This window comes from Grus americana, chromosome 11 (genome assembly GCF_028858705.1).
Source record: "Grus americana isolate bGruAme1 chromosome 11, bGruAme1.mat, whole genome shotgun sequence".
In the NCBI taxonomy this organism is placed as follows: Eukaryota; Metazoa; Chordata; class Aves; order Gruiformes; family Gruidae; genus Grus; species Grus americana.
The window spans coordinates 9547644-9571198 of record NC_072862.1 but is presented as its reverse complement, the minus strand read 5'-3'; the positions used below and the strand labels follow the sequence as shown (position 1 = coordinate 9571198).

Below are 23555 nucleotides of genomic sequence, written 5' to 3'. Positions count from 1 at the left end.
AGCAATCACCCCACTCCCTTTATTGCAGTAATGATCAGTTACATCAAGAGCCACAGTTTACGTTTGTATTTCTTGAGGGGTTTTTTTGCCCTGGTCATAATGATAAGTAGTCATTCTCTACAGTTACAAGATTACTGAATAAATATTTGTCATTTTCCTAGTTTTTCTTAACATTCCAGCGGAAGAACAGTCTGCCATATATATATTTTCTACTATGAATTACTACTATGAAATGAAACAAAGAACATTTTCTATCCCTCTGTTAAACAGAAAAAGAACATCCCCTCCCTAAATTGTGATTCCTGAATTCAATATGGTTACATGAGACATGTTAAAAATTGGCACAAAGCAACCAACTGTGTGTCAACTGGCTTTAAGGAAAATTTACAATCTCTTCCTAGAAATCAGGCAAATGTATAAAAGAACCAGACTTGTTACAACAGGTAAATACAGAAAAAGGTAAGAGAAAATGCTAAAATTCCTATTACAAGAAATTAAAAAGTTCCTCATCTAAAAGTTACTGAAATGCTTTAGGTCAAGTAGGAGAGATGTCTCTATGCATACTACATACTACTGCAGTTTGTTTTTACTAGTATGATAATGAAAGAAAGGTCTTACAATCAATTGTTCCCTAGCCAGCCCCCATCCCTGTTGCCTAGCACAGGAAGGACTCTGCCTACACCCCCAATTCCAGCATAAACATTACGTTGCTTCAGCTCCACCCATCTGTACCAGTAATGGAGGAAGTTTCTAAGAGAAACTGCTACATCTAAGTGCTCACTGATAAAATGAGATAGGTTGGGAGATATTTACTTGGTTTCGAAACTGAATTAATTTTTTGCTTTACAAAAACTGAATTTCAATAAACAGTCATGATAGCTAGCCTTAATGGAACAGTATAGCTTTATAACAAAATTGGAGTTTATTGCACTGTAAGATGAAAAATATGAATTGTGAAACAGAATGCTGTTGTTTAAGACTGTTATAATTGAAATAGCAACAGTAGTCATGGAGGGGATAGGAAGACCACCAGCTGCACTGCTATTCATACCCTGCTAGCAAATTTATGGCATTTGCAAATGGCTTTATAAAGGATACTTCAGCACCTTTCCAACAATAATAGCATAAAAAAAATTAAGGGAGTGAAAATTGTTTGAAGACAAAAATGTTCTCTGCATGAGAAGAACAGACCTTCATTAGTAATACAAGTTTCCTTTGCAAAAAAGCTCAAAGCAACTGTACACTAATTATATAAATCACTCTGTACCTTGTCCAGAATATCTATCAGTTTACCATTACTACTGCCATACAGGGAGGGGAGACAAGTACTCAATGTGCAATACATGCTGTATTTGATAAGACTTTTTTTTTTTAAAAAAAAAGGACAGGATTTTATTTATGAAAAATTATTCAGTACTGGTTACCAACTTACTGCTCAAGTGTAATTAGGGTTTTCCCCTTGGACTTCTCTCCCAACTTCTTCAAAATCCCTTAGATGAGCCCAGAATAGAAACACTAGGGGGTTTTTCCTTATTTTGAAGCATATATGTCATCTGATCATCCATGTTTTGTAAGATATTGATGAACAAATTCTCACATATTTATTCTGCATAAAATGTCAGCCCTTCTCCTCCTTATTGTATATATTTAATGAAATTAAAAGTGGTTTTGAAAATTGTTCCACATCACACTTCATTATTTCACCTCTCACTATTCTTATTAAAAGATTGTTTTATAGATGTCTTATAATAACAGTTGTTTGGGGTGGGGTTTTTTTACAGTATCAAAGGGTAAGATTTAATTAAAAAAATAGTCTACTTTATTGCATGACACATACGCTTTGTTTGCAATTAAACATCTTCTGGTAAGCCAACAAATACCCAGTAGAAAGTAGAGAAATATAAGGAGACATTCTACTCATTTTGAAGGCAAAATCAGAAAGAAATTTGGAACACAACACAGATACTGATGCATTAACATGAATGCTAGTTGCAGAATCAAAGCCTTCCTCAAATTTTACACTGGCAAAATGAAATATGTTTTTAATGAAAAGTTATTTCTCAACTTTACATCTTAACTGAGTATAAACACTCCTAAGGTATCAATAGTGATGACACTGCAGTATGGCTGTTTTCTCATCATTTGACCAAAAAGTAGAACAATATGAAAAGAAACACATATTCAAATGAAAGATAACTAAAAATAGCATTAGGAAGTTTCAGGACAGATGCCCTCATTTCTTGTGCACAGTGAAAGTTGATTTTTAAGCAAATGACGTGAATTTTAAGAGACAAAGAACAGCAGTAATGCTGTACCGTTCCTGCTGCACTGAACAATGGTAATGACACAAGGGGCAGAACATCGTGACTACACTTGGGTAACGTGTTTCAAAAGAAACAGGACTACTTGATCTACAAGTTAGGATTACAATATGCTTCTAAAAACAAAACATATGTAGATATGTACTCTTAAAATGAAGAAACAGAAACCTTTAAAACCAAAAATCTGTTTTCTTAGCTAAGAAAACAAGATTTGCCTTTGGGGTGCCATGTTATTATTTTTAGTACCATAAGCCTAATCAGGAAATAAATCTGCTGTCAGATTCTCTGTAAACATGGGTCAAAGCAGGATAGCTCAGTCAAGAGACTGCAAAGGGCAGATGACATGTTTCACAGAAACTATGAAACACCATCATTGCTGCAGCCATGCAGTAGTGTTAGCAAACCTGAAACCTACCTAATATTCCTATCTTTGAGACATCACAGTTAAAGAGATACAGACAAGTTTCAATACAGATAATTCAGTAACTGTAAATGCATTTAAGGGGAGTTGCTCCTACGTGTAAGGGCAGCATGACAGAAATCACAAGAGGTGCTTACCAGTAAATGTAATTCTGTATAGTAATTTAAGTTTCACTAAAGCTAGCAGACTGAAGAGCTGAGTTGGCATGCAGGACCAAAGAAGGAGTAATTATCTATCTGTTTGTATAGAGCAATGTAGGTTACCATGCATAATTCTCACTTGCACCTCAGAAATTTAAAGAAGCTATGTCACTAACACACAGGCAATTTCCTGGAGATGTCAGTAGATCCAAGTAGACTTACTGGTTATGGAGCCATGTTCAACTTTATACTTCAAAGAAAAAAGCACATAGTGAGGAAGTAGGGTAAAATCCAAGAACATCATGAGAATAAGTGCAGGAAGCAGTATCATAAGAGCAGTTAATTGATCAGGGTTTCAGGTTAGGAGGTGACTGGAGCAAGTTGCTCGGAGCTGAGTGCAAATCAAAGTCATCTGTTCAATTCCCAGTGCATTAAGGGAAAAACAGATTTCTGTAGCCTTGCAAATAAATAGATTTAGTCCTAATAATTTGAATGTCCTTTCCTTCTGATAACTTCTGAACTGGATAATTGGTTAGGCTAAAGGAACAGCATTAAGCAAGTGCAGGATAGAAGCTGGCATCAGAGACAGCATTAGCATCTCAACAGGAAATGCGATATGGGAAGTAATATTAGGACAGATAAGGCATCCTAAAAACTGATGCAGTTTTCAGGACATAAGAGAGCTAGGATAAGGCTGCAGAGCAGAAGCTCAAGAGACCTTTGCAGAAAGACAAGCTTTATTTCAAAGGCAAACTTTGGTCCCATTTTAAGTATCTGTGACTGTCAATCTCAACAAATGCAGGAATTTTATTATTACTGGGAGCTGTACAGTGGGGGTACATATATAGAAATTATTTCCTCCTATACTTGCTGTATCTCATTCTTGTTCCCTGATCCACAGTACATACTCCTGTCAAAAAAAGTAGTTATAATACCTGCACTTAATCTGTGAGAACTGCATAACAATGGCACTTCTACATGATGGGAGATAGGAACGTTGGTAGCACTTGGTATCCTATAAAACTTGTTAGGACAGTATTATCGTATTTTACTCCTAAAAAGCATGCATCACTTTTGTTCTGAATCAAGAACTTGTTAACGCATAGGACAGGACTCAGCTACATGAGATAAAACACAAAACTTCTGACCTGTCACAAGAGTGTAAAAACTAACAATTTCCTTCCTGCTTCCTCTGACTAAATGCACGAAAAGAATTTGCTAAAAACCCAAGGATGAAAAACTCAGCATATGATCTGAATCTTTCTTCTTCCTTTCCATGCACTGCTAACTAAACCCTTCAATCCCATCTCACTTCCACTGAATAGATATTCAGGAATATCTTTTTTGGTCAGTTTGCTCTTTTCTTCCATGTCTTTTGAGACTGGAAGCACTAGTATTGTCATTACAGTAATGGTCCTTCAGGTTTAGATTCAGTGTGACACCTCTTATTTTTACCTGATTTACTCCTCTTTTCAAGACAGCACACCACTTTCTCACGGATACTTTCCACCATTCAAAGCAGAACCTTTCTTCCTGACTTCTTTTCCTTTTAGAGCAACAAAGAATTAAAAACAGACTATCAGAAGGGCTTGACAGTCAAGGACCAAAGACAATGAGACAAAAATAAAAGAAAAAAGAAGTAAGGATGACATCAGAATCATGGGAGACAGCCAAGCACACTTGGACAAGGGGTGGCAGCAAAGGAATGAAGCCAAGAAACTCGAGTGAAATGGAAGGACAAAGATCACAAAGAAAAAGCATAGTAGGAACATGACTATGAACAATCCTTAGTAGCCACAGCCCTTGCTATAGAGATAAGCCTCCATGGAACCAGGTACTGTTTGGTTTGTGATCATGTGGGCTTGCAGTATTGCTGTGCAGTTTCGTAATTTAAAAGATGTCATTAGAAGAAAGCATCCCACCAGAGATTTTACAGAAAACTTCTCTTTTTAAAGTAAAACATACATTCAGATATTTTATGTGGTTGATATAGAACAAATTGTTCACTTGCAAACATGGGTCTATTTACTGTAGAACCATCACCACTTATCAGTATTCAATAAGGAACTTTTTTTTTCCTTCTGCATCACAGTACTATGGAATGAAGTCGCAGCAGCAGAGTGATCTCCAGTTAACTTGGTTGTTACAACGTAGCCTGGTTTTCTCACAAGAAAAGAGAAAAAAGCACTAGTTATCCTGGACAAGTACCAGCACAGTTCTATAACACTTTGGGGATTCTAAAGCTTTTAGAGATGCTACAATTATTTGGAAATTTTCCAGTAAGCACTAAATATCAAAAATAGCACCTGTACTCAGCTACATTGAACTACCTGTTTACCACTCAAGAGAATAAAATCATTTAATACGCGAAGTTCACTGAAAAAGCCAACTCAAGAGACTAAAGATCCAGAGACCTTTTATACTTTGTAAAAGTATTAATTCAACATGCACAAGGTTGAGAAAATTGGTTAGAAAGACCTAAATAGTTTTATAAATTAGGAAAAGAAGTTTGTGTTAAATTTTTATTGAAGGAATTAGACTTTAATGGCCAACCTATGTAATATTCTGTAAATCAGCAGTAGAGCCTGGCAACAAGAACATAATAGCATGGGATTTAACACCGTCATCTTGCTAATTGAAAGGACCCGACCTCATCAGGGTCATGCACTGCAAGTCAGAATGATAACACTGCAAATTATCACTGCTTTGCAGATGCTAGTGTCTCCTACCTGTAAAGAGAATGTAACTAAGCACGTTACATTCTGTTGATTAAAAATTAATTTTTCCCCAGTCTACATGGTTTGCAGAAGCTTTAGAAATAGAAAAATCTAAAGTAAGACAGAATGTTGGGGTGCAAACTTCCCCCCCGCCCCCGCACAATTCAAAGGTCTCAGTCATTTAGAAAATCAATACACTGTTCCACATATCGGTCATACTGATATTCAACTTAGTCCCAGAACTTTCTGGGAGATGACAAAGGAGTAGTTTGTAAGTAGTGATGTATATACACAGTATCGACCCAACGTTAGAAACTTTACTCATGCAGTTTGTCTTTACTTACACAAACAGTACCACCGAAGCCAGTAAGACAACTTAAGCTAAAAACCTGACTCATACAAGAAAGGGTAAGAAAAGAATCATATTACGTATGTGCTTCAACATGTAGTTTTTGGACACTCAGTCTCCAAGACTTCTTTCCATGTTTTTGAAAAGCAGCATTCCAAATATATAAGCAAGAGGATGTGACTGCTGGGAATAAAGTTTCAGTTCCCTATAGGTGTTTTTCCTCTGATAAAGGTATATTCAGCATATGTATATACTGAAAATTCTACATTGCTTTTCTTGGCATTTAATTACGGGTAAAGGAAAACGTGCAGGACTAGAATTTTAAGTGTTGGTTTAATAACCTTTATCCAGCTCATTTCTGAATTATTTTCTTCCTCTCTGGAGAGGCTTCTAATGTCAAATGTTGGTATTAAGGTGAGTCATGGTTACTGAAGAAGCACAGAGAAGGCACATGACAAAATTATTAATTGTGGGCAGGGAAGGAGTCAGAGTATTCTTTTCACTCCATAAATGTCCTTCTAAAACAGAATATTTAATATTGAATTAAATATGCTGCTCTGGTTGTGGCAGGGGTAGAGTTAATTTTTTTCCTAGCAGCTAGCATAGTGCTTTGTTTTGGATTTAGGATGAGAATGATGTTGATAACACACTGATGTTTCAGTTGTTGCCAAGCAGTTAAGGACTTTTCAGCTTCTCGTCCTGCCCTGCCAGCCAGAAGGCGGGGTTGCACAAGAATCTGGGAGGGGACACGGCCCGGACAGCTGACCCCAACTGGCCAAGGGGATATTCCATACCATATGACATCATGCTCAGTATGTAAAACTTGGAGCTGGGCCAGGAGGCAGTTTGGCACAAGAAGTAGCTGAGTATCGACTGCAATTGGTGAGCAATTGTGCTGTGCTACAATTTCACTTGTTTTGTATATTCTTTTATCATTATTATTATTCTCTTCCTTTTCTGTCCTATTAAACTGTCTTCATCTCAACCCACAAGTTTTACCTCCCCAGCTTTTCAGTTCTCTCCCCCATCCCAATGCAGGGGGAGTGAGCGAATGGCTGTGTGGTTGTTTTAGCTGCTGGACGTGTTAAACCACGACATACACTTTCAGTAGTCAATAGCCATTAAAGTCTTACTGGTGTCAATAAAAGTTCGGGATTTAAGAACATCATTTAAAAATGTTGTAAATAAGACTTTTAGAAGGCACTGGAGATTTTAAGAAGCCACAAGGATTTTTTTCTATTATTAAGTACAATAAAAGAAATTGGGCTAAGATACATGTTAACTTCAACAACTTCAATACAATAATTTGAAATATACTCATTCACATTGCTGTTTCTTATTATTCACTTTTCAGATTCCTTCCTGTCACATCAAATGTTAAGAATTGTACCTATGAGAAGACCAACAGGAGCTAAACTGAAATCCAAACCCTCATATTCTAACACCAAAAGGTATATATTTGGATGCATAAAATACCTTAAAGCAACAGTACAGGTGGAGTTGGGGGGGGGAGGGAGTTTGTTTGTGAGGGTTTTCTGGGTGGTTTTTTGGGTTTGGTTTTTAGGTTTTTTTGGGGGGGGGCAGGGGGATTATGTTTTTACTGTAATCTATTTTATTTCTACTAAATTACCAGAGTTATGCGAACTTATGAGTATTGGTTTATGGTTTTTTATTTTATATCTTACTTGCAACAGCTTCCCATCTGATAAAATAAGCACAAAATAACTTTCTCTATAAATGTATTCTTGCAAGTGACATTAAATTATTATGCAGTACCTTATGATGAGGACAATATACAAAGTAATCAAAAGCTAAAATGAATAGGGACAGCTAAAGAATATTAAATTCATGAGCACCATTGCGGCCATTTTCCTTCTGTGAAAGCTAAGACATTGAGCAGTCTATCATTGTGTTTACAATGCCAATGGAACATGAGTAGAAGGAGTATTTAAAATAAAAACCTTTGCAAAAATTCTGATACTTTTTACATTCCAGAACAATTGCTACAGTCACACTCATCTGATTTAAGCCAATTCAAACAAAACAATTTCTAAGTTGAAAAACTATTAAAGTGTTGAAAACTCTCCCTCCCCTTCTGTCTCCCCAATATTAGGAAACTATGACACGTATTTCAATGTTATCTCATCTATGTAACACTATATATAAATGCAACCTATAAAAAAAATAAACTGTGGAACTTCACTATTTCACAGGAGAAGCAGGATTTCAAAAGTAAATTAATTTGCTTAGATTCCAGTTCTCTGCAATTCTAGTTTTCTCTAGAATTCTTTGTTTGTTTTTCCCCTCTGGAATTCTTAGGGTTTTGAACATTTGGAGCTACAAAACTTCTAGGTATGATTTAAGAAAGTAAGACTAACTAGCAATTACTATAAACATCAAGTGCAAGAATATTTTGTTTATAAATACAAGTGTGAACTGCACACAACAGCTGAGAGGAAAAGCCTTTTACAGAACACCAATATGTTCACACCTCTTCATTATGGGTTTTTTGCCTCATTCCAGTAAAAATTATTTCCCAAAACTTGGGGATTATTTTCTTCTCACATTATATCACCTGTCCAGAAGAAAACACAGCATATAATATTCTATTAGAACAATCAACAAATGCACTAGACAATGCACTAGACTACTAATATTATTGCTAAAGAACCATTTTATGATTTGCTGTTCTTCACTTACTGTAAGGGTAGAGGAGCACACTTCAGCCTCCCCATGAATCTGAGAGGATAACAGGCATAATTGAAATTAAACTAGTTTTTAGCAGCTGAGAATCTTTCTTTTAAATTTTATTGCAGTATATGTCACAAAGACATGTATTTGGAAAACAGCGCACCTTCTTACAAAACAGCTCTCTGCTGCTGAAACTCCATCTCAGAGTTTGCCTCCAATTTTTCCCTCTTAAGCAGTTATGTATCATTATATAAAGATTGGCAAAGCATGGCTAGAGACAGACACATCACTTACCTGTTGCTGGAGGCAATTATCTTTTGCACGCTGTTCTTCGGCACACCCTCAGTAGCCTAACACTGATTTCTGTTATCTTCCTGGAATATTTGATCCCACTACCCACCCAACTCTATCAACTCTTCCAGTTGCTGCAGAATCCTCCACAGAGGAAATGAGACAATGAGAAAGACCTATCTATTCTGAGTACTGAAGTTTACAGACATGACCTGCTTCACCCTCCTTGTTTATTCAGAAGACACAAGGAACAACACCAACATTAACAACCTAAGCTTTAATGTGTACCATGGCAATACTTCTGATTGTTTCCCAAGGTGTCTCAAGTTGAGGAAATTTTAAAAAGTAATGAAAGCACAGCAACAGATTTTGGTTTGGTATTTGTTTTTCTTAAAGCTACAACACCCATTATTTTAGTAATTGAAAAAAACTAAAGCCCTTGTTCCTATAAAGCTTTCAAAAAAATGAAAGCTTTCTACACAGGTTTCTTCAGAAAACTGTACGTCTCATCTTCATTGCAAAAACATAGCAAGTCCATTTTTTAAGCAAATTTATACTTAGAACTAAGTTAACCTGTTAACCAAATAAATTCTGAAACAACTGAGATATTAATCATATTCCACACCCCTCAAAATCACACTTTTAACAGAAATTCCAGATTCAGTTAAAGTAGTGCTATCATCAATTTCATTCAATACAAGTTCATGAAAACTATGACACTGCTGTAACTAAGGAAATGAGAACTGGAATAACGAGACAGCAAGATCAGTAAAACAAAACAACAAACAAGCACAAACTTTAGCCAAAGGCTTGCAGGTCAACACTGACCATCACCAAAACTTTAATTTCCATTAGACAAAAAGAATAAACTGCAATGCTACAGTGAGACCTAAACCAGTATTCCAATACAAAGTTTAAATCATTAATATTACATATGATCATTGAAATAAATCCAATTATATGCTCTTTCACAACATTTAATCATAGCATATGCTTTGTGTACTTCACAACAAGGCAGTGAATACAAAAATCAAAACCATATCTTATTTCATAATAGTTATCTTATTTAACGTTGCAGAAAGTGACATACATTAGTTGCTGTTAGGCTATGATTCTATTCAGCTAATTTAGATGAAAAAATTGTGAAGCCATTTGGACTACAGAATTGTATCACTGCAATACTGCTGCTTCAAAATGGACTTTGCCTTTAGTTTATAAAGGGTACAAAAGTAAGCTCTGCTACCAGTCACCGAACTGCTAATCATTATAATCAAAGCAAGCATCTCCTCTCCTACAGCAGTTCTCACCTCTAATTTCCTCTTGCCCAACTTCTTGCTTCATATTTCCTCCAGTCTTTCCTCTTCCCTGTCCTGTGCAGCTTCCCTACCTCCAGCTGGTTTTGACCACCCATATGCTTCTTCATTGTTTTGCAATTCTTTTCCTTAGGATAGACCTGACTTTGCCTTCTCTTCTATAGTTCTCAGAGGTATCAAATACAAGCTCTCTAGCATCATCACTCCTGTCAAAGTTAACAAATGAAGTGACTGATTCTTCTCATCTGGTAAAACATATGCACAGAACATTGATTATTTTATTATAATTATTAATCCTGAGACAAAACCGATGTTCTCTGCCCTACTGGAGTTCCACCCCAAAAAGAGTTAAGAGTCTCCTATTTCATGCAGTCAGCTCCTCAAGGACAACAATCTCCCCCTAGACCATGGAATGGTTATTTGCAAGGTAATGTTTTATATCTCATGTAGAATATTTAATAGGATTCAAAAAAAACACATTGAATCAAGTAAGAAGCATATCCATTTTTAATTAAAAATAAACTCTCTAAAATATCCCCATGGATATCTTCTGCTTCGCTCACCCATGATCACAGAAGAGAATAAAAATCTCTACAAATACAACACAGAGTAAGGAACTCCCTATTTCCCACTGCCCTTTCTGCATTACTCCAAAAATGTAAAACTATGTTTTCAATATGCACATCTCAAGTTTAAAATGACAGACATTTAACATTTCATGGGAAAGCTTATTTTGCCAATATTCACTTTAAAGATAGAATTTGCTTGCAAACACCCCAAAATAGAGATTCTTAAGTATGACAAATACACAATCCTTGATTTGAAGTGATACAGACCCGAAACTTAACCTGCCAGTAGCAATGAATTAAAGCCAGAACAGTAGTTACTATGGCTTGGATATTGTTACAAAACAAAGCACAGGCTTAAAAAATATTCCTCTGGAATTATCTATAACAATATTGTATATTAGTTCAATAAATTTTCAGAAAGCTATAAGAATCTATTTATAATTAATCTGCTATTGTCTTCAAGTACTTACATCTGTGTAATAGTTACAAATACCAGTTACTGCAGCTTAAAACCAAACAAACCCTATTTTGCTGAATTGGAGCCAAGGAGCTGCATTTTAGCCTCCTATCTATTAGGCTGAGTAAGTTTCATTATGAATTGTGTCTTTGAACTAATGGTCTAATCACAATTTAAGCGGGAAGCTCATGTAGAAGGCAGCACAAAATAATGTTAACACATCAAATACAATTTAGGCTTCCAAAATGAAATATTTCCATTAAAAGTAAACAAATGGGATGTTTTTGTCTAAGAAACACTTTATTTGCATTACAGGAAGTCTATATTATCCTGCAGTCAAGTAATTATTGAATTCAAGGTAGCCTGATACAATCCTACTTCCTACAAACATCAGAACATTTAACTCTGCCAATGAATTGCATTTATGAAAAGCGCAAGTTGTGAATGCCAAAGGCCATGTTTGCCAACAAAGAAAATATATGTTTTAAAAGATCATAAACTGTTTGGGTATTTTTTTTCCTGCTCTTCCATTATGGAAAAAGAAATCAGTGGGAATACTAAGCTCACCATAGATTTGGCAACACACTGATGTGCTATTAACTATAGAAAAGGCTATTTCTGAACTTTTTTCTTTAAAGGCTTTGATTTTTCAATGATTACAGGTCCAATGATGAATGCAAGTGGAAGCTACTTCTTTGAAACAGTATATCATCATCCCTATGCTCCGTGTTTTACCATACCTCCTACATCAAACGCATTTCTTCTGTAGCTTCCAATACATACCTTTAGCCCAGAACTTCTTAAACGTTCCTCAACATCTCTTGTTCCCAGTTACCCGTGTTTCATTTTCTACAGCTGCCCTTCAACTTGGCTGTCTACCTTTTCACCATGTCTATCTTTAAAAATCTTTTCTTTGATCCTGAAAAAAAAACTCAGCAAGTCTCCTTCACTGCCCCTCTAAAGGCATCATCTGTTCTCTCATTATGCAAGCTCTTTTTCTGGCTCCCTTCAACAGTATTGAAGCTCTCCCTTTGTGTGATAGCAATCATTTCTGACCTTATCACCAGGAGACAGTTTGTTGTTGTGGTTGTTTTGGTTTGGTTTTTAATACAAACATAAAATATGAGAATAAGAAAGGATTTTTAAAAATAACAGAGCAAAAAAATGGTTTGGTATTTATAATGAACCTTCTGCTACCAGTTGACAGCCAGCAGAAACAGGTGTCAATAAAGATCATGATTTTGAATATAAACAGTCTTTTGGATATTAAGGGCCATACTCATGCATGAAACCTAAAAAAATAGGACACAGGCTTTAAAATATTCACAGAGGAAACAGAAGTGCTGATGGAGGTTTCATGTTCCTAATAATCTCTGCTTTTGAGACAGCTGGTTGCTGTGTTCAGCACTGTGCAAGACTCCATTTTACACCTAAATGCAGAACTTCACAGAAGCAAACACCAGATGATACAAGGGTGAGGGATCGTCACAACTAGATCTGAGTGCAAAATATCTGCATATAATCTTGTGGTCACACACAACTGGAAGTGAATATTTCTTTCAAATTTGAATTTCCATGCAAATATGGAATTTAAGAATACTGCATGCTTGTGGACCATTTTAGCAATCCAGTAACAGATTTTAAGATATATGGGGTGGTTCTTTGGAATTATTTAAAAAATGGAATACAGAAGATTATGCTGTAGTATTCTGTAGTTTAGCTGAATTTGTCAGTGTAAATAGGTTTAGAGACAATATTTCCTTTTCATTTAATCATATCTTTAATGCTGAAATAACACATAACAAGTCAAGTACCAGCATTTAAGTAGGTAGGCAAATGTAGCCATCAGATAAAGTCTACCATCTCCCTAGTTCCTATTTCGGTATTAATCTTCATGTATTGATTATGTAGCCCCTGGTCAATATAAATTGGAAGTGAAGCAGGTGCCCTCTTGCAAAGGAGAGAATGGTTAGTGCTTATCCAAGCCAGGAAGAATTAGAGGTCACTGCTACATTTAAATGGGAGAGCAGAGGTGATCTGGTGGCCTCAGCCTTCCCCTTCCTCTATCATCCTTTGTTCTGCAGACCCTGTTCATCTGGAAGAAAGGAAAAAACCCCTACTCTATTTATGTTAGATTATTTTTGCTGCACTCAGAACTTGTATTTTTTAAAGCATTTATTTCTGACCACTTTTCTCACATTTGTATTTGACTTAACTTCAGAACTCCTTCCCAGCCTCTGTAGGAAAAGCAGGCTTTGGAGAACACGAGAAAAACCTGCAATCATAGATGTAGACAGAGACTATCTATGAACATATATGGTTCAGTTTTAAAAGCAAGAATTCAAAGTTTGACCTTGTTGCAATGCAAAACTGATTGGAACAAAAATGAGCTCTTCAGATAAAGCAAGGTGGAGGAGAAAAGGAGCGAGCAGACAGAGAGAAGAACAGATGACTTCGATCAAGTGCATTCAGATGGACTGGACTTTAAAGTGTTTCGTTAATTGTGTTTATCATTAAAGAAATAATACAAAACAACAGTTCTGTATATAAGAAGGATGCTTCCTATCAACAAATGAAACTTAAAAATAAACCCAACCACCTCAAATTTTATATTCTCATAGTATTTCCCAATACTGAGTCATGTTTGATAACACTAGAAAGGAATCACTGAACTGAAGATATGAATAGAAATTCAAAATGACAGAACAAAGTACGGTGCATGACTCAAAGTTTAACATTTAAAAAAAGTCATCCTAGTTTGTCAGCAGCACACAACACAACCAATGTGAATTTTTAAGATTTTGTTGTTATTTAGCTTTATTGGTTTTGCAGGAGTGGGGAAGGGGAGTTCTTCTATATTTCACTAGATGAAATCTCATATACAAATGCAATATTTCCCCTTGTTTTGTGTGTCTGTGTTCAAGCAGTCAAGGGACCTAACTATCACTTTCACTGAAAAGAGAAAGAACTGATAGAATAGATTCTTTATATTCTCTTCAGTCACCTGTCTCCCCACAGATGCAACATAGTGAAAGGTTAAATTGATTCCACTCTGATCAAGACAATGACATAGAAAAAACAATCTGCAGTTACACTATTTATACGTCTTAAGAGAAAATAAAATTTGATTGGCTCAAAGTTCTTTTTAGTTTCCCTCCCATCCCGCTACAAACCTACCACTGAATTAAAGTGTTAAGAGCAACCTTTTTAAAAGTAATTTTCAAACAATGATGTAAGATTTGGTATCCCACAGTATTTTTTGTTTTTGTGGTTTTTTTTTTAAATAAGTATTTCATTTTCTGCAGCAGAACAGAGAAATCAATAATGTAGTATTTTCATTTGCTTTATTGATAACCTAACTCACATTCAAAAAAAACGGGGGTATCGTATGGAGATAAGACAGGAAAAACTTACTAGAATTTACAAACAGGTTGTAAACATTGCCTGTTTCTCATACAACTATATTCAGGACAAATCTGTTATATTCTGAGCAGTCAGATTGATCCTAGAGTTCCACTTTCTCTTTCTGAGTGAGAATGCCACTGATTAACCAAGGAGAGACACCAACACCAATAATAGGACACGTGCTTCTTGCCAAAGCAGTAGATAACAGGGGACTAAAGGTTAGCCCCAAACAGCCAACATTACCGAATGCATCCAGAGGACGCAGCCTGTGGTCTTGTCTCTAAATGCCCACTGTGGCCGACAGTTTTGCAAAGCCTTCTCTTCAAGGCTTCAGGAAAGAGTCTTTGATTAGACAGAGCACACGCAAACAAAAACTACCTCAACGCTTCCTTCTACTGTACCAGCCTGAAGTAGCGCAGCTTGCGTGACTCCATAATTTTGATGAATGAGATCAAAGATTTGCAATTTATTTTCAACCTCAAGGGAACTCAAAGGGTTTTACTAACTCATGTACATAGCGATCTATTATTTTAAAAGGATAAAACCTTCTCCTTTCTAAAAATATAATTATATCCCAAAGTATTGTAATTTATTTGATAAACAAGACTAACATATCTTAAATGGAATACAGAAACAATCCTGAAGAAACTGCCGATGTTCATAAGCGCAAACCCTTTTTTATTGGTGACCAACAGAAAGCAGCCTCCTTTGGTTTGCTTGCTTTGCAGAAGCAAAAAGGATACAACTAGACATTGCCGTTAATAAATTATTTCCACTAACCATGATTACTGTTCAAGTCATTACTGTTAAGAAGTGGATCTTTTAATTACTAATGAAAGTTAATTGGAGCTTCCATCTCCATCCACAAAAAACCTAATTCAATGCTTCTTTCATTTCAAATTGCCATAATATTGGTGTTTAGACAAAAAAAAAAGCCAGCATCCATATTAAGTCTTTAAGATATTAAAAGCAAACCTTTTTACCATTACTGCCTTTTAAAGAATCGCCTGTCATACTGAATGTGATTCTCTGTATGAAGTGATACTACAGAAGTGATAACATATTTGAATTATAACAAAACCAATGGAAGATTGTTGTTCTATATTTTATTGCTTTTGATATTTCTTTCGCAATCATCATTGCAGTCTGTCTAAACAATTCTCTGTGCACTGACATTCACAATAATGTGTTTTCATCATAAAGTTAGACACTGTCATTAGGTTTCACAAAAGGCTATACTTTACAGTTCCTAGCCATTTCTTTTACACCTCACTGCAGCTTTGGGATGTGAATGCAACAGTTTTTACATCTGACAGCTTTAATTATATTTACTTGAATACAAGCATTAATAACAGATTACTGGAAATCTGTAGAGAGATGATGAATTAGTTATGTTCTTATTATCCAACACTGGAACAGGACCAAGAGAGAAGGGTTTATCACATTCTCTGCTAAGAGAGAACCTATCCATCAGCCATAACAATCTCCTACAAACCATGAGAAATGCAGCTTGTGAAATGCATAGTTATTCCAATTTCATTATTTCAGAGCTGATACCAGCTCTTAAAACACCTTTTGATTTCCTAAAACGGTTTGGTAAAAGACTTATTTGATTGTCAATAGCTGCAATAACTTGAGATACAAGTAGAAAACATACTTAACCTACTCAAAAGCCTACTAGTCTTTATATTCATCTACTAGCATAGAAAGGTTCCAGATAGAAAAATTTTACCCTCCTTTTACAGTCTCTTACACTTAGAAGCAGTTATCTATGACAGAACCTTAGAGGAAAGCATTGGGTAACTTTTATTGTATACCTTGAGGTGACTTAAGCACACATTTGTGCACACGGACCACACAAACTGTCCCTTCCCCCAGCCTTATAAGGCTCTGTAGAAAGGAAGAGGGATCACCTGAGGATACCAGCAAACAAAACCAAAATCTCAGCCTCAGCAAGGGGTGGGGAAAAAAGGCATGCTCTGACACAATGACATCATCCTAGCTATAAAAAAAAAATTATATACATACATCGATGGGTAAAATAATACCTATTTTAAAAGGCTGGCAGTTATGACTATGATAAATAACAGCCTCTGAATTCTAGAGTTCAGTTAGACTCAAGCCCCAAACTGCCCACTTCCAAAACCTCAAACGACATAGATTAAACAAACCTAGTTTTCTTTTTCTTTTTTTAAATATACACACACACATATATATATTTCATATATATAATGCTCTTCATTAAGAAGAGTGATTTTCTTATATATCTATTTGTATTTCAAAACATCAGTGTATTAATGCTAGAAAGTTCTCGGGTAAGCAATATGAAAAACTAGGGAAAAAAGCTACAAATAAGTGTTGTCTTAAGGTTCTTTAAATCTCAACCAATTAAGCATCAATTGTCAGAGAGTGCAAGCTGCTTTGTAAGCTTCTTACAGATATGAAAAGCCTCATTTATTCATGTCATCGGTGAGTTCTACTCCAGGGATGGCTGCAGTTAGGTATCCCCACGTTCAGGAGCAAGTGTCATTTCTATGTATCCTATTTCCTGAAGTGTTCAAAAGAACAAAGGAAGATTTTGACCCAATGAGAAAAAAGGCACGACAAGTTGAAGATCAAACAAGAAACATTTCTTTAATGTCTACCTGATAGCTGTGGCTTTTTCCTCTGCAGTTGCACTGCTGATTCTAATAGCAAAAGTAATGGTCATCATTTAGTCTACACAGACAGTAACGAGGCAAATCAAAACCAAGCATGAATATACCTGACTGAAAAGATTTTAAAAGCAGAAAACTAAATCATCTGAAAGATCAAAACAGTGATAATTGCATTCTGCACATAGGCTGAACAGGATCATGAGAAAAGACAGCTTCTTTATTTAAACTTTATCTTTCAGTTCAGCCCTACAATAAGACCGCCACCCACACCGCTGCTGAGCTGTGCAGGATGTTTTTTCCCCAGAAAACCCCTGCTGGGACTGCAGCACAGGTTTCTCTCTGACAGGCTCACTGCCTACCCAGCAGCAGAGCACAGCAACATCTAAGAAAGGGCAAAGTCAGCTTAAAGACCTGCCATCATATCACTCTCCTTTTATTAGAAGTGAGCTTTACACACAACACCAGGTAGCCATCAGAAGCCTACCCTGTTCCAGTGTTCTGCCTCTCTCGCCCAAGGAGCAATGAATGCCAGAAAAGTATCTCCAAAGGAAGACATCTCAGACAATCTGCTTCTCATTCACATCATCTGTCCATCGGTGAATTGGGCAGTACTGAAGAGGAACAAGATGTTACTGTAACCTGGTTAAGATCAGTCTGAAGGATGCTCTCTGCAAGTCTGTATACAGCAACAGCCCCCACAAGGAAGGTCTAAATTCAGGCCTAGGCTCAAACTCCGTCGCTAACTCTCTAATTACTCTAGCCATCTTGAAGCAAGATTAATTCTGCGTAAAAAGTAAGTTAGAACAATTTATCTTTCAGGGACAAGGAATTTGGGAGGAAACTCAGGACACAGATCAGATATATAAATAACATCTTTATACTTATGAAGGAAGACACTATCAGGACAAATCTATCAGCTAATTAAATTCAGTGCCCTATACAATTAAATTCTTACTCACGTTTACTAAACATATCACTATCAGTGCAACAGAAACCACATCAGCTCATTTCAACATAGCAGTGTTATGTGGTATCCAACAAGCTGAATTAATCCTGCAATAATAGCTAAGAATTATTTTTATTAGCTGTTTACTAGAGGGGCTTAAGAAATGCTTTTCCAAGTGCTCACATTTCCTCATCAGCATTATACACAAATCACCTAACATGGAACTTTTCATACTTTTCAGCTTTTCATACTTTTTTCATACTTTTCAACTCCCAGACTAAATACTAGTGCATGTTTTTAAACAAGCAGATCAAATATAGCACATTTTGCTTGCAAGTATTTTTGTATATATGTATTCATGTAACACTAGGCATTCCTACAGTCAAGCACATAAAGTGAAAACTAGAACTTGAAACATCTTTCACAAATGAAAGACAGTTAAAAAAGACCACGCACACTGTCTTCAATATTTTACTTGATGATATTCATGTTATTCTGAATGCAAAAAGAGTAGATACTAGGTTTTGCTTCCTGATTTAAAGCAAAACAGCATGGTTTTGAATCAGTGGAGTTTGATTCATCTTTTAAAGCCACTCTAAATGCAAAGGTCTACAGAAGACAATTCGGAATCAAGAGTGCGTAAACAGAAACTCAGCTGTTGCTAAACTAAATCAAGTTTCTATAACTATGTCACATTGTCTTCATAGATCTGGTATGCCCTATCTGTAAGATTAGAATACTTCGTAGCCAGTAAATATACTATTTTTACTCAACTTTTTAGCACCAATACATCTCAGCCTTTCTTCATGCTTCACAAAACTTCTCTTATGACAATGCTTATGACACAGACAAGAGACACCCTACTTCCCTGATGTATGTGTATTTAAACAATTCATTTTCTACTAACAAGGAAACAGTCAATTAAAAAGTGTGAAGGGAGGGAATGGGGGTGGGGTGGGAGGAAACAGGAACAACTTTATTTTTTAATGTAGGGATAAGACTAGTTCCATTTGCTATTTTCAAGCATCTCTTTCCCTGCGAAGTATATACCTGTTTACTCCTCTGTATCTTGGAGGAGGGGAAAAAAAGAAAAAAAAGAAAAGATCTTTAGGGACATGCTGCCAAGAAGCTGAGAATCTCAAAGGCTACGTTAATCAAGGAAAATCTATGCTTTCAACACCTCACAACTTTCACACCGAAAAAAGTGTCAAGAGAATGAAAAAAGCACTCTTCCCAAGAATCTTGAAACCTGTTAAAGCGTATTTGTAAGAACAAAAAAATCTACAAGGAATAATATTCACAGATAAACCATTTTCCTTATGTCACATTCGCTGTAAGAATAAAATAGTCCCTGGAAGAGTGACTTGGTGGTCAGCTGTCAAAATGAAATTTAATTTAGCAGTAACAGTAGGCACGGTATGTCAGGTCTAAGTGCTCAATAAAAACCATGAAGACCTCCTTGAATTAAATGCTTTTAACATAAGTTGTATCCATAATAAAATTTTAGATCTTCATCTCCGCAAAGAAAAAAGTACTATGGAATACTTTCTTATAATTATAAATTTTAAAATGCATAAATTATGAAAATTACCATTTGGATTTTCTTCTGAAAATTAGCATTTTTCCTCAATTTCTCCATATATCTTCGTAAAAGGTACTGATGCTTTTTCCAAAAACAGACCAATTACCTGGACAGCACTGAGCACGTTAACTTCTCTGAAGACAGCAGCTGCTTTGTTTCTATGCTACAGTAGTATAGCACGAGAAGTTACCAGCTAGGCTCTGAAAGTAGTTAATGTAATTTCCTGATGTTTACTTGATTATTTTTATATTAATTTACTAAACCACCTTTCTTTGACTAAATGGTATGAGCACTTATGCTCCTTAATACACTTAAGCAGCTTCTGCTGTTTCAGCTCCATACCAAGTCACTGGATCATTCGTAGAGGGCTGTTACACTCACAGCTGGACAAGGAAGCATGCATACTTTACTAGAAGAGGCTAGAATCAAAGAACTAGTTGACCTGTATCATCATTTTCCCCTGGCAGAATATTTGCAGGCCAGCTTGATAACCTACCACTGAGCTAGAGGACAGCATGCCAGCCTTACAACACCACAACTCCTAACCTAGCTCAGTACTTCTGGAAGCCAAACACAATGTTCCTGAAAAGTCTGAGATGTCTCTTATTCTGGTTCTTGCTGTTCAAACAGTCCAAAAATTACTTTAACAAAGTACAAACATCCATTGGTAAGCAGCACTAATCAGATCTGAAAAAAGCAACTGCAGGCAGTTATCAAGAGGTGTTAGTTGCCATGTTATTTAAGACATTACCATAGTATACAAGAATTTCAGATTTAACGGAATAGTGAGACAGGGATAACAGTTTGTCCAACACGCTTCCTTTTCAATTAAACTGGATAGGAAGAATAAGCTCTTTTGAGAGATTCAGCTCTCACACCTGCTTTTTGCCTTGTTACCACAGGCTTGTTTTCAGGTAAATGCAATTCAACCTTACTGAAGCATTTCAGAAGCACTAAAAGCATGCATTTGAAAATATGTAGCATGAACTAAGGTGACTACACTTGACAATGTAACGTGAACACAAGGACTGAATAATTTTATCAGCTTCTCTGAAACTTTTGGAAGGGGAAGGAGGGAATTTAGAGAGGGGACAGGAAATGGGCAGGAGGAAGAAGAGGAGCTGACAGATGGCAGGGGTTACTCTCCTGCAAATACTGATACCATTTCACTGTGCACATGAATCTTCATAACACCACTACTTTCAACATGAAAATTTGAAGGTAACAGTTGTACGATATTATAGTACTTTCTACTTAAGACAAAAGATTTCTCGGGACATATGATCTAAGGGATTGATACTTACTCTTTGACTCTGATACGGCAAAAACTTTCTAAAGTTAAAATAAAGCTTCTGTAATATAGTAGTATTAACTCTACAAAACAAAAGAGCCCCTGTATATTATAGCCGAGCAGGCAATTTCAACATATTCTTCTAAATCACTATAAAAAAAAATCAAGAAATATTCTGAAACATTTCTATGACCCTACCCCCCCCCCCAAAAAAAAAAACCAACCCCAACAACTTCAAATCCGTCTTAAGTCAGTGCACCTGTACTTCAGTCACTGATGTACAAAAAGTGTCTACATTAAGAGGCATGCAGTTATTCATATGATTTTCATCTTGGTTAGAAAGACACTATAAGAATTTCTCAGTCCATGAAAACAATTAAGTGGCACATGTTTTTAAGATAATATTCTGAGAACACCGACCTGAAATACTTCACAAGTATTCATGATGCACACCTGGTATTGTATGAAAACTACAGATATTCTTAAAGCAAGCCTCAGCTTTTCAATTCTACAATACAATTGTTCAGGAAAAGGGGGGAACTGAACACAAATGCAAAAAGGGGAGAAAGTGCAACATAATTACACACAACCAAAAATCTTAGTACTTACAATGCAAGCTTATAGAGAACTACATCTTCCTGCTCATAAAACTACAGAAAGGAGTGACAGGTTTCAGGAAAAAAAAAATCCCCATCAAATGAAATCGAATTTGGATGCATCTGTCTACATATCTAGTAAGAAATCTCTGCTTTGGTGGTTGAGGGCTGCCTTTTTAATCTTCTGATTTTGGAGCCCACAAATACATTTAGTTCAAACTTTCCAATACTGATCAAACTGTCTCTCTCCTCATTTCAACAAAACATTTGAATTCTTCATGTTCAAGTCCAGCATATATTTAAGAAAAACATACATATATTTGAGAAGAATTGTTTGTGATACTTTGTGAGGAGGAGAATGGTAAAGCGTGTTCTAATTAAATAGTTCCCACTGGAAATTAGTTTTTATTCTAAATTTGACATAAATCAGTAATGGAGAAGAAAAATGGCAAGATGTATTTCAACAATACCAAAGTTTGGTTTTAATATTAACAGAGTTTTGTCCATCTAATCAACCTATTCTGAAAGAGTTAATTTGATATCGCTATTCTTAAAATTAAGACCAAAATATATATTTCTGTTTCTATAATGCAGTGTTTCAATTCTTCCTCAAACAATTTTTCTTTTTTTTTTAAAATCTTTTATTCTAATTAAAAGTCAACCTTAGCAGAAAGGACTCTAAACCGCAGTGACCCCATTTTGTTCCAGACACAACACTAAAATTTTGCAAACACTGCATCATAAAATATCAACACAATTATGGTTTTTGCTTTTAAAAAATTAAAAATAGAAAGCATCAGTTTGTTTTCTTGCCATTCCATCTTGTGTTCATTATGTGATGGACCTAGATCATTTGGAGGTTTTTTAAAACTTGGAAAATCCTCAAATGTCACAGCAGTAAGTGCAATAAGAACTTAAGAGCACTTGTTTTCCATAAATTGCACACAAAATACTAGCGTTCAAACAATATTTTTCTTGGATTAGTAATTAACATCAGCACTTTCCTCAGAAGTCCAGTGAAGTCTTGCAGCAATGCAAATTGTAACATAAACATTTTTCACCAGTTAGTTTTTCATGCTATCTGCTGTCATTTTCAACATCAATGTGAAAAGTCTCAGAACACTGCATTACAAGCCTCCTTTCACTCACTGCTATCAAAAGATGTCTAAGAAGCATCCTTCCCTCCACCCACATCACCATACATAACTTCTACTTTGTTACAGCAGACGCTTCTGTGCAAACTCCCAAAATCAAATTTATTCCGCTGTTCATAGATTCAAGACTAATGCTGTTTTATGGTAGATATTTGAAGAACCAGACAAGCTATTGATTTATGGTAACTAACCACTGACTATTTCCATAATATCATCTACAGAAAAGAACCTATTAAATAATTTAACTGACGAAATCAACAAACACAAGAGGCAGTATGCTTCATTGACTACAGTCAAGCAAAACTGTTCGGGTAGTATTTAAAGATCTCATATCATCCATTTGAATAATTACAAACTCTATAGGATGTCTCGCTTCATATAAACGAATGTATAGTTTCAGTGCCACATTTTAAAAATCCTGTGTTTGAAAAAAAATCACAGAATCATACAATAGTTTAGGTTGGATGGGACCTTTAAAGGTCATCTAGTCCAACCCCTCTGCAGTGAGCAGGGACATCTTCAACTAGATCGGGTTGCTCAGAGCCCCATCCAATCTGACATTGAATGTTTCTAGGGATGGGGCATCTACCACCCTCTCTGGGCAACCTGTGCCAGTGTTTCACCACCCTCATCGTAAAAAAAGTTCTTCCTTATA

At 35.9% G+C, this 23555-nt stretch overlaps 1 protein-coding gene across 6 annotated transcripts in view; it reads right to left on the bottom strand.

The window, feature by feature from the left end:
• The window catches only part of FHIT (fragile histidine triad diadenosine triphosphatase), a 674280-nt gene that overhangs the window by 528521 nt on the left and 122204 nt on the right, over positions 1-23555 (bottom strand). Inside the window, exon 1 of one of the 6 annotated variants that reach the window (XM_054838548.1) lies at positions 17816-17907. The exons of the other annotated variants lie outside the window; for them this stretch is intronic. The gene's annotated coding sequence lies outside the window, so the exon portion shown is untranslated. Of the gene's footprint in view, positions 1-17815; positions 17908-23555 lie in introns of those variants that run through there. 6 annotated transcript variants of the gene reach the window in all.